We start from the raw sequence: 12,032 nt of genomic DNA, 5'->3' as shown, positions 1-12,032 counted from the left end.
TGCTCAGGGCGAAGACCTCGGCGGCAGATACGACCAGGGGGGGTGAGTATTGTACTGCTTTCGGTGGTACGGTGCTGAGCTCCCCCCGGCGCCGGCCGAGTTCTGTTTCTTGGCAGGCTGGCCAGACCGTGACCTATTATTGTCACGGCGTTCTTCATTCGGGTTGTTCTCCCGGTGGCTCTTCTTCTCTGAGTGGTCGGCCTTGCTGGGGCCTACCCAGGTTTCGTGGTAGTCCTCCACTTTAATGGCTCGATCAGCCAATTGTCTGGCGGCGTCCAAGGTCAGGCCGCCGCATTTGATGAGCTCGTTTTTTAGGTCTCCCCTTGGGAGGCCTTTCATCAGCGCGAAGGCTGCCAGTTCGCTGTTCAGCTCACGAATTTGCTGAACCTTGGCGTCGAACCTCTTCACGTAACTTCGGAGAGACTCGCCTCCCTCCTGTCTGATAGTCAGGAGGTCCGATGTCTCCACGGCCCTCCTCTTGTTGCAGGAATACTGGGCTAGGAACGCGTCCTTTAGGTCGGCATAGCAGTATACCGACCCATCGGGTAGCCCCTTGTACCAACTCTGTGCCATCCCATGCAGTGTCGTTGGGAAGATTCGGCACCAAACCTCATCAGGTTGCTCCCATACTGACATGTGAGACTCGTAAGCCTCGACGTGGTCGGTCGGGTCGCCTTCCCCCTTGTATGCTATAGGTGGTAACTTCAGCTTAGTCGGCACCGGGGTATCTAGGACGTGGCGCCGAGGGGCTCGTCGACCACATGTCGGACGACACGCGGCGATCGGCTCCTCGCATTCCTAGTCCGGCTTCTCTCCTCGTAGCGAGAAGGGCTTCTCCTCCGACTCTGGTGAGTCGGGCTTCTTCTCCAACTCTGACGAGTTGGGCTTCTTTCGCTCCTCCGGGGTGTGCCTCGTTCGTGCCGCGGCGACGCAGTCTTCTCACGAGTGCGAGAAGGACTTAGGTCTACCACGGCCACTTTGGGCTCCCCCGGTGTCTTGACAGGGTCAGCTTCTCCTAATGCTCCGTTCAAGTTTCTTGGGGTTACGTTTTGGGCCCTGGCCTCCTGGACGGTTTCCGCCGCTCTTGTCGGCGTGACAGTGTGAGCAGGCGTACTCCCAAGTAGGTCCAGGAGCATCTTCAGTTTTGCTACATCAACCACATGTCCCATGATGGTGACCTGGTCGGCAGGCAGCGGAGTGTCTGGTACTATTGGCATTCCGTACTCCGGTTGAATCACTTGACCGGCGGAGGGTTGCACAACTCCAGATTTGTGGACGATATCATCTTGGCAGAATTCGGTTTCGTCAGTCACGAATGCCTCTTGTTGTTTCGACATTTTCTTAGCTTTTGGGGTGGGTTTTTTTTTTTTTTTTTATATTTTTGTTTGGGAATGAATGTGACTAGCTTCTAGTGTCTCTCCCCACAGACGGCGCCAATTGTTCCGGGTGTAATTCCAGAGCAAGTATTGTTACCACCCGTGGCTTGTAGAATGATGTCTTGAGTTGAGTCCCTCGTCTCAATCGCTCCTCTCGGCCTCTCCTGCAACAATGAACGAACTGAGGGCTTGGCTTTGTGCCAAGCGTACTCACTCCGACGCTCAAGTCAGTAAACTTAGAGGGATAAGTTGTTACTTGGCTAAATGCGTATTGTAGAGAGATAAGGGCGATATTACCAGATGAATAGTAATTCTTAGGTTAGAATGTGGATCCTTTCTTCAATGAAGGTTGAGGAGTATTTATAGGCTTTCACCTTTTGTCACGTAGTGGCCAAGTGGCCAAGTGGCTAGCAGGTGGAAAGACCGTTCTATCCTCGGCCGATGGACCTATGGCAGGCCGGCCGAGGGTCTTGGATATGAGTACGCGGATATGTGTCCCGGCTGGCTGGTTGCCAGGCCGAGACCCCAGGTGGCAGGCCCATGGACCGCATCGGCTACGCTGTGTAAGTCGTTGACCTTGCTGTGGATATCCTTGCCCTTGCTCAATATGTTGACTTGGTCAGCGGTGCAGAATATGCCCCATCAGTTACCACCGTGGTACTTCCTTTCTTAGGCACCACTTGAACGGGGCTAACCCACAAGGAATCCGATATAGGATATATGATTCCTGTATCAAGTAATTTCATAACTTCTGCTTTTACAACTTCTTGCATGTGGGGGTTTAATCTCCTTTGAGATTGGATGGTAGGTCTATGGTCTTCTTCTAGATGAATCCTATGCATGCAAAAATTGGGACTTATAAGGTCATCTAGACTATAACCTATAGCCTTTTCATGTTGTTTCAACAGATCAATCAATTTCCCCAATTGGTTCGCATCAAGTTTTTCATTAACAATCATGGGTTTAGTCTTAGATTCATCAAGGTAAGCATATTTCAAATTTAGGGGAAGGGGTTTTAGAGTTGGAACATGTACCTCACTCTCTTCCATTGAAGATTCATTAAATACTTGCTCCATTTCCATTAGACATTCCATTCTCATGGCATATTCAACTTGTTCTTCAAGCTCACTAATCTCATCATACTCAAATTCCATAACAAATTCTTCTTGCTCCTCGGCTTGTATGATATCATCTTCGGTTGCTTGTTCTTCGTTTGTGGGTTGATATGCTTCCACAAGGATGTTATGTACTAATTCGGATTGCTCATGAGTAAGGGTGTGTTTGGTTGGGAGGTATGGAATGGAATGGAATGAATTCTAGTCATTCTAGTGTTTGGTTGGGGTGTTTTGGAATGGAGTTAGAATCCTGATGGATTCTCATTCCACCCCAACCCCTTGGAATCCCATACCCACCTCCTCCCCATAGATTCAAACTCCATTCCTTCATGTTTATTTTTCTAATGAACCAAACATGTTTTGGAAGGTATGAAATTGGAACCCCATACTCCTATGGTTCTTTGCTGGCTAGTGCGGCCTCAAGAAGATCTAATTCCAATTCCCAACGCGTATTTTTGGCCTCACTTGCTTCTAAGGCTTCCAATGCTTGCATGGGGTCTTTTAAGAAAGGTATACTCAAATGGTCCTCAACAAAACAATCTATAATATCCATCTTGCAAAACATACTAAGAGAAAAGATGAGAAGTACCTTGAGGATTTTCACTTCCCCAAGGTAAAGAAAGACACAACTAAAAACAATCAAAGAAAATCAAATCAAGTTAACACCGTCCCCGGCAACGGTGCCATTTTTGGTTCGTTGGTTTTGTTACTCGTCGTCAAAAGTTACCTAGACCAAAACAATATTAATAACTTCACAAACTACTCTACTTTTAGTAAAGAGGTAAGTAAAGGTCAGATCCCAAGGGACGGATATTGATGTAGGATTTTCAATTGCAAGTGGTTGTGTCTAAGGGTGTCACAATTTGGGTTGAGGTAGGAGATCAACTAAACTAAATATCAATGCAAACAAAGTAATGAAAGCAAGCAAGATGATTAAAATGAGATGTAAACAATTGATTAAAAGCATTAAGGTGTCATGGGTTCATAGGGGATTCATGAGATTTGATCATACAAACATATTTTCTACTAGATGCAAGCAACTATTGTTGTGATGGGATCGAGTTAGTGTATATCTTACAATCCCTAGGAAGGTTTGGGTCCCGGAGCCGAATCGATTAGATTGTACTACACCTACAAGTCGACTTAATCCTCCCTATCGAACTATATGCATGGTCTAATGAGACTCGAGTTGGTTTATGTCTTACAAGTCTCATTGAAAAGGTAAGTGATGGGTAAAAAATGCAAGGATTCATAGGCTCGCATTTCATCAAACATAACATGTGCATAAGTTGAAATCACAACAAGCAAGCAAATGAATTATGAAAACATATTAGATTAAGCATGAATCAATCCCCATGTTGGTTTCCCCTAATTCCCCATTAACCCTAGTTAAGGAAACTACTCATTCATTATCAAGTTTAACATGTTAACAAGGTTGTCAATCATACTAGCAAGGCAAAATATGATGAACAAATGAAGATGATTAACAATAATTAAAAAGGATTAAGAGAGAATTATACCTATAAAGATGATTCCCAATAATAAACCAAAGAATAATAGAAGTACTTGATGATTGATGGAAGGTTGTCAATCCTCCAACTAAACCCAAATAATCTTCTAATTACCCAAAATAAATGATGAACAATAGAGAAATCAAGGAATGATTAAGAAATGAGATTTGTATTAATGCTAAATTTAGAATTGATTACAGGATTAAGAGACTATTAGGACTTGATTAAGATCCTATTAAGATGACCTATCAATCTAGGTAGTACAATGGGGTATTTATAGTAGAGATTAGGTACAAAGATTAGGGTTACTAAGGGCTTAAAAGACTATTCAGACCCTTAAGAAAAGTTGAGGAACTGCTCCTCTCCAAGGAGATGCTCATCTCCGTTTTGGTGGTCTTCAAGTAATACGCTCGTCCCGAGCGTCTTGGCTGAGGGACGGTTGGTTCTGGAGCAGAATCCGAGCGGATTATGGGTCGGGACGCTCGGATCCTAGGGCCTCAAGACGAGCGTCTTGGCTTCGGGACGCTCGGACTGTAGCAGGGTGACACTCGTCCTGGGCACAGCGACGCTCGGATTCCTTCACAGTCACTTCTCTTCTTTTCTTTCTTCAACAATCCTAGGGGATCTTGTTGGAGATGCAAGGATCCTTTCATCATTGCCCAATCTACTTTATTATGTATGATGCGTGTCCTAAATATGATGTTTTACACCCCATTTTACACGCATTTCAGAGCTCAATTGTGTAGTTTTATGCTACTATTTGCCCCATTTCGTCTACTTTCATATTTTTATGTAATATTGCAGATTTATGCGGAAATGAGTAGACACTAGTAGAAAAATATTTATTTGCGGCTCCAAAAAAAGGGTTTTGCGGCGTTTTTCATGTAGCAGCAAATGGCAGGGCCGCAAATAACAAAGTTATTTGCGGCGTTAAAAAAACGCCGGAAATAAATAGGCTATTTGAGGCGTTTTTTTAAAAAAAACGCCGCAAATAGGTATTTTTTTTTTTTTTTTTTTTACAAACAAAAATGATCTAAACAAATGATTTAAATATAATAGCTATCAAATAGAATAACAATCTTACATTATTTTCATTCATACATCAAATAGAATAAAACACATACAAATACACAATACTTCAAAACTAATTACAATGGCACTAAAATACAAAAATTAAAAAGTAACTCAAGTTTGATTCTAATCTCAAGCTTCTAAAACATAAAGACCCCATAGTATACTACGGCTATAGGACTCCTTCGTTCAACAAACCAGCTCTTATGTCACCTCTCCAAATGTTCACCGCTCAAAGTGATTTTCCTGGAGTGCAGGCTTCTAGACACGAAATCCATCAATTACAAAGATGATTGATGAGAAATTTTTATTTACTAGGAAATGGAAATAACGGAAGGGGAAACTTCAATTACTTAACGACCGTATCAAAATAAATAGTAGCATCAGAAAAAGAATACCTTTCTCAAAAGAATCAAATCTAGGGCTGAGTGTCGGCTTTCGCATAGTTTATCTCGACTACTTGGCTGCCACTTACCAAAATAACACAAACCTATCATTAAAATTATACAAATGTTATTCCAAATAATCCAATTCTTACAACGCGAACCACTAGCTACTAAGCAAATGAAACAAGGTCCAACAGCATCGTAACAATGTCACAACAACAAATGATCAAGAGAGTCAGTTGTGGCAGAGCCAGAAACCGTAGAGTATGTGGTCATATTCAAGTATTCAACATATACTGAACCGAACAACTTTTCATGCAAAATCTTAACAGCGATAAACAGTGGTTATGATTTCACATAACTACTTTGTACTGAGGTGAAAAACTCGGTTATAATGAGCTGAAATGCAGAAACATTTCATGCAACAACTTGACAGTGATAAACAGTGGTTATAAATATAATATTTCGTGCAACTTGAAGAGAATATCTTCTGAATTAAGCAAGTATTTCAATAGTGTTCCTAAACTTGAGAAGCAAATGACTCCAAGCATTAAGTTTCTAGGAAACCTACAGGTCATAGCGATGCAATTTTTCGTACCTCCAAATGTTCCATTCGTGTAGTTTACTGTCATATAGTTTTCACATAACTACTTTGTATTGAGGTCAAATACGCGGTAATGATGAACTGAAATGTAGACTATAGCAATTTTTCAGCATAAAATTAACATTCCAGGAGGGCTACACTCAAAATACCTTAATTTTAGCCAACTATGCCTGAACCTGACTGACAAAATCCTCACATTTAGTTGAGCCATGAGCACTTTGCAGAGACTTCTCCACAATCTCATCCATAGTCTGCAAGACAGAATTGAGTTGAGATAAAAGTAGAACTTTAGTTTTTACAGGTATCCATTGTTTTTCAAAAGGCAAAAGAGAGGGCAGAAACTAAGAGATCAATATATATCAGTTAATCATATCACATAGTTTACCCGGCATGATTTTAAAAAGCAGTATTGTCTAGTATTTGAAATAGAAGATCTAATGGACACAGCCTTTTTCATTTGTAATGTATAAATTAGTGATTTGAAATACATATTTGCATGTCTTTTCCCATCCTAGTTAACAACTCTCCTTCAAGATAAAAAAAAAAATTACCTTGTTGCATCAACAAAGTTGAGACCTGTGCCCTTCTAAGACCAAACTCAAGTAGTAATTTCTCATTTCCAGCAACCATTCGGTGCCTTGCAGCATTAGTTGCCACCAGTGATGCAAAATTGACAAGGTTGACAAGAGTGGTTTCCAGTAGTTAGGCCACCTGAATTGACATGCAGGAACTTAATACGGAAGCTTCAATGAGTAGTTGAAAATATCGTTAATGGTAAAACACTGAATTTGATTGCAATAATTAAAGAGTGAAAGACCAATGTTTTAAAGGAATTGATTGATGGCTTGAGCACAGTTATAATTTCAAGTCAGGTGCACATCAAGAACCCTCCGATGAAAAAAAAATGACCTGTCAACACTCAATGTGGAATATTTCTGAAACCATGTAGTAATATTTTTGTATTATTCCAATTAGATACGAAAGCTAACTCATAACTACAATTTGGTGTATCATGCCACAATGACTCAAATATGATTTAGGAGATATGAGGCTTTTAAGTAGCTGCTAGTGCATGGGAAAAAACTGAACAATTAATAGATGACCCGTTGTTACTCAAACCTTTGTATCTCGAGTTATAGCCCACAATTTCGGTTGATGCTTGATTCAAATGAGACCTCAAAGAGACTGCCAGTGCTCGACATTTGTTACAAAAAATAACTCAGCTATATACGAAATTATAATGAGTCTTTAATCTTAATGAAATTATAAGACCAGTAGTATAAAGGAAAAGTATCAAGGTATGCAAATCATCTTGCTGATAAGAGAGCACCTTGCTGATAAAGGAACTGGTGTAAGAGTTGATTACCTTATTTCATCGAAAAGGGTCATCCATAGTCTGCAAATTAATGTTTTTCTACTAGTGAACACTATGACACAACACTGTGCATCAACCATCACAGATAGAGAATCCTCCTCGTGCCATAAATGCATTTCCTACTAATCTCCTTCAACTAAAGAGATTGCACCTTTGATCAGATGTACATAAATGCATTTCCTACTCCTAATCTCCTTCAACTAAAGAGATTGCACCTTTGATCAGATGTAAAGGACCAAATCTTGTGAAGAAAACTAAATGTTTGGAGCCACTAACTTCAAAGTAATCGACACATATAAGAAATTGCAGCTCTAAATATGAAATCTCTACTCATTCCACAACAATGCATTTTCTATTTATGTTACCTTTAACTAGATAAGTTGTATGTTCGGATCTTTGATTAAAAGCAATAACAGCCCAAGTCTTCACGGACTCTAATGAAACAACGTCGAACAAAAGACGTATAAGCAAACACCAACTTAGAGGCAGAAAACACATATAATAAGAGCCCGAGACACACCCCATATCTAACTTCAAACAAGGTAAGCTAATCTAAGCAGATTCAGCACATGCTGAGAATTTATTTGATGATAGATTTCACATGCTTTCAAAAATTGATATTTATCGGTCTAGTGCGGGTGTATCAGTCTATGCGTAATGAGAAATGGGTACTGAGACACCACTGACAACAAATTATGTGGGCTGCCACTGCATTTATCAACCATAGTGACTATTCAATTACTAAACCCCTGAAAAATCTTGATTCACGTTTCTCCAACTTGGCTGAAACTGCCAGATACGGTTATATTTAGCGCAAAATTTCCAATATTTTCATCTAAGATGAAGTGTAGCAAGACTAACTACTGAAGATAAACTCTATAAAATTAAAAGGGAGAATTTTTCAAACAACCATAAATCACAAAAAAGACTCCAGAAAGCCTTAATTTATACAAGGGCAAAAGTTTATGAAAACTGAAGGATCAAATCATAAAACACATAGAAAACAGTTGAAAACAAAATGGATAAAATACAGTACCAATCAATCTACTTAGCAAGGCTCATTAACTTAGTCAAATATACCAATTGAATGTTTAAATAGTCTAAAAACCCAAATGGATGTTCTAAAAATTCATTCATCAACAACAATCATTTTTGAGCTAAAAACATTTGCTATAGGGTTAAATGGATAAAATAAAACAAGGCTAAAACCCTAATTATACGATGAATCATCAGAACTTTGATTCTATACAAAATCCTTGATTCAATTTGGAAACCCTAATTCATAAACATATATATTTTACTCGAATTTCGTGGCAGAAAATTACTCAACTATAATTAGCATAAAAATTAGGTGATAATCTGAATTACATGACGATGATTCATTTTGAAGAAATAAATGATTATCAAAACAAGTAATTTGACTATTCTATGAGGCGAAAAATTGTGAACTTACGAATGGAAAGATGTGAACTTCGAATGATAATCAGAAGAAAGCATGAAAAGATCGTGATTTCGGGCGGCGGCGGTGGTGGCGTAACGGGGGAGCGCTGCTGGCGAAGAGGAAAGTGGAAGAGGAAGGGGAAAGACATTGTGACCGTCTCACCGAAACTGAAGTGATACTTTGATAGTGGGGTTCAAGCGTGGTTTATTCCCTTCTGTAAATTGTAAGTTGTAAGTTGTAACTTCTTATTTGCGGCGTTCTACCTAAAAACGCCTCTTATAATCTTATTTGAGGCGTCCCTCTTGAAAAACGCCTCAAATGTGAGTATTTAATTTAAAAAAAAAAAACCTGAAGTCTTATTTGCGGCAGTTAGGGAAAAACGCCTCAAATAGAGGGCTGCAAATAAATGTTTTTCTACTAGTGAGATATTGAGCCAAATCCGTCCCCAAGTACCTTGCACTGCATTTGACGTAAAGTATTCACTCAAGGAACGAGCTTGGTGCGCATTTTGAGGCCCGAAAGACAAATCCACGAGAATTAGAAGTCAAGTATCAGCTAAAGCAGTCGATCGACCGGTCACAGTGGTCGATCGACCAAGTTACGAGCTGCTACGCAGATTAAACATATAGAACGAGAAATCCAAAGCCCAAAGCTATATTAGGTTTAGGAATAAAGTTACGTGAGTTTGCTATATAACGTAACCTAGTTTACAGATACAAACATCCAGAATTTTATACATTCAGTTTCATTTAGTTTTCATTAGCTTTGTTAATTCATTAGGGTTCTTAATATTGTTGGGTATTCAATACAATTCGGTTTTCGGATCTTTCTTCTGCAATTTCATTCGGTACTATCCTGCTCTTATTTTCAGTTTATTACTTTATTTGCATCCATAGATATAGAATTGCTAGTTAGTATCCAAAGCCAATTTTCGTTTATTGCTATTTGTTATTTGATTATTTCAAGCATGAATTCAATAGTTTATTTCGCTATCATTATTGTTGTTTTTATCAGTACTATGAGTAGCTAAATTAATTGTGCTAGGATGTAGGGGAACTGTAGGTTAGGCGGCATTAGAATTAATATGGCCTGAAATCTCATGCCGGTCGATCGACTGGTTCCCTGGTCGATCGACTGGCCACGTTGAGATTGTTTCGTTTTAATTTTTTTAATTGTCGTGTTTGACGAATCGAGTGCACGCGACTAGTTGAATACCTAGGATTTGACCGACCCAATAAAGATCGAAAGATAGGGGAGGGAGATAGCCTGCCTAATTAAGACGACTAGATTAATTAGATTGAAAGTGTAGATACCCGTATCCGTCGATATTGGAATTTATAGAGAACCCGACAAACACCCGATGATGATAGGACACATGTATTCTTTAGTTGTCATTGTCATTATTTGGAGCTCGTTTTACGAGGTAGAATGGGCGTCGTCGATGAAGTATTTTATTAATTTAAATGATATTTAAGTTAATGTTTTTTAGTAAGTTCATTTTATTAATTTAAATGATATTTAAATTATAGTCTTTTTTAAGGTGATTTCAATTTAATTTATCTTATTTTGAATTTATTTTCTTAAGTTTATTTTATTGAAAATAAAATAAATATTTGATTTGAAAAATCATTTTATGAATATATTTGATTTGAAAAGTCATTTATTTTAATGGGTTAATTGATTTGAAAAATCGATTTTTAAAGCGAGGAACTCGTTTTGCATCGTGTGTTTTGAGCTCAATTTTAGCTCGGTTTTTAAGCCCGTTTCCTTTGCGAATTGGCACGAATCTCGAGTACACTAACCCACCTATACCAATACCCATCAACCCATGTTCGAACCCCCTCACAAGCAGCCCAAATTCTCGTTCAAAACCAACCCCAAGCAGCCCGCATAAAACCGCAAACAGTCCCCTGATTTGCGAGCCAATTCCCGAGCCCAAACCCGCTTCAAACACTACCAAGACCCGTACCCATTAACCCTAACCCATACCCTAGTATCCTACCCATATTATCCTAGCTTGATCACCAAGAAATCCCCCAAAACGAACCCTAGAAACCCCTCCCAAAACCGATGGACAGCAGCTATGTTCATTGAGCCCGATTTGCCTCTCCTCCCTTTTAACCTACTTTAAACCCTTATAAATACGACCCCTTCACCATACATTCATTCCTCTAAGTTCTCCATACATCCAACCATCACCCATAAGCTTTAAACCTCAGAAACAAACCCTAAACGTCCTCCAAAAACCCTAAACAAAACCGACACACAAACTGAAACTGTTTGTGTGTCCTCCTCGAAAACTCACTCGTTCCTCCATCAAACCTCCATAAAAATTCGAGTTTCTTGTTCCTAATTAACCACATAACATCCATATACACATTAGACAAAGAATTACGAGCCAAATTGCCCTTGAGAGTACACGAAATCCCTCGAAAAACAGAGTGAAATAACACTCTGTTTTCGCGGTTTCTTCTTGTCTGTCCAGTTCTGTTTGTGCTCGTTTTTCGTGCCCAATAACCCAAAAGGAGCAGGGGTTGCTTTAAGATTCCTGTTCTCCTCTCTTTCTAGTTTCCAAAACATCTTTCGGATCGAATTTTCGTCGTGAAACGAGGGAGATATCACTGTTTTAAAATCGCTGTCCAGAAACTTTCCAAAACGCGTGTTTGCTTTATTCTTCGTCGACGACGGCCTCTCGAGATAAAATCTACCATCGATTACGACCCAAGACGGTGTCAACGATACATGTAGGTTGAGGGTGCATCAAATCCCCTTTTCTCTCCTTTTTTTATTTCGTTTTCTTATGCTTTTTTTTTAGTTTGTTTTTTTGTTTGTTTTTCGTTTGTTTATCGTTTGTTTTAATTTAACTATGAAACTAGTTAGTCCGAGTATGAGTTAAAGTACCACCATGAACACCCGCGTTGACTTGAGATGGGAAAATAAACCGCTCCTTCGACGGTCGTACACCCCGTCTCATTTACATATCCTCGTGTTCAAGGTAGGGCATAAATAAAACGAGTTGTCTAACTTTCGCGCTTCGACCTCCTTATTGTTTCGGCCAAATCGACATACCCTAGGACCCGTTGTATGTTAGTTTAACCTCTGATTATTAACCTATGACGTATTTAGATGACTTTAAATTAATTTAATAATCTG

At 39.5% G+C, this 12,032-nt stretch overlaps 1 long non-coding RNA gene across 5 annotated transcripts; it reads right to left on the bottom strand.

The window, feature by feature from the left end:
- Positions 1–5,031: 5,031 nt before the first annotated feature.
- LOC141599968 (uncharacterized) lies at positions 5,032–9,136 on the bottom strand. Of its 5 annotated transcripts, none has more exons than XR_012524068.1 (6): positions 8,892–9,136; positions 7,430–7,872; positions 6,615–6,774; positions 6,213–6,314; positions 5,472–5,563; positions 5,032–5,334 (listed from the first exon to the last, which is right to left on the bottom strand). It is a non-coding gene; the product is annotated as an uncharacterized LOC141599968 (long non-coding RNA). The 5 variants fall into 5 exon arrangements; XR_012524069.1 differs by lacking the exon at positions 7,430–7,872 and adding an exon at positions 7,183–7,248 and having other exon boundaries at positions 8,892–9,132; XR_012524067.1 differs by lacking the exon at positions 7,430–7,872 and having other exon boundaries at positions 6,615–7,248; positions 8,892–9,135.
- Between the last annotated feature and the right edge of the window lie 2,896 nt (positions 9,137–12,032).

The sequence above is a fragment of the Silene latifolia genome, chromosome 9 (genome assembly GCF_048544455.1).
Source record: "Silene latifolia isolate original U9 population chromosome 9, ASM4854445v1, whole genome shotgun sequence".
NCBI lineage: Eukaryota > Viridiplantae > Streptophyta > Magnoliopsida > Caryophyllales > Caryophyllaceae > Silene > Silene latifolia.
Note: the sequence above shows the minus strand (reverse complement) of the source record. Positions and strands in the feature narration are given on the sequence as shown.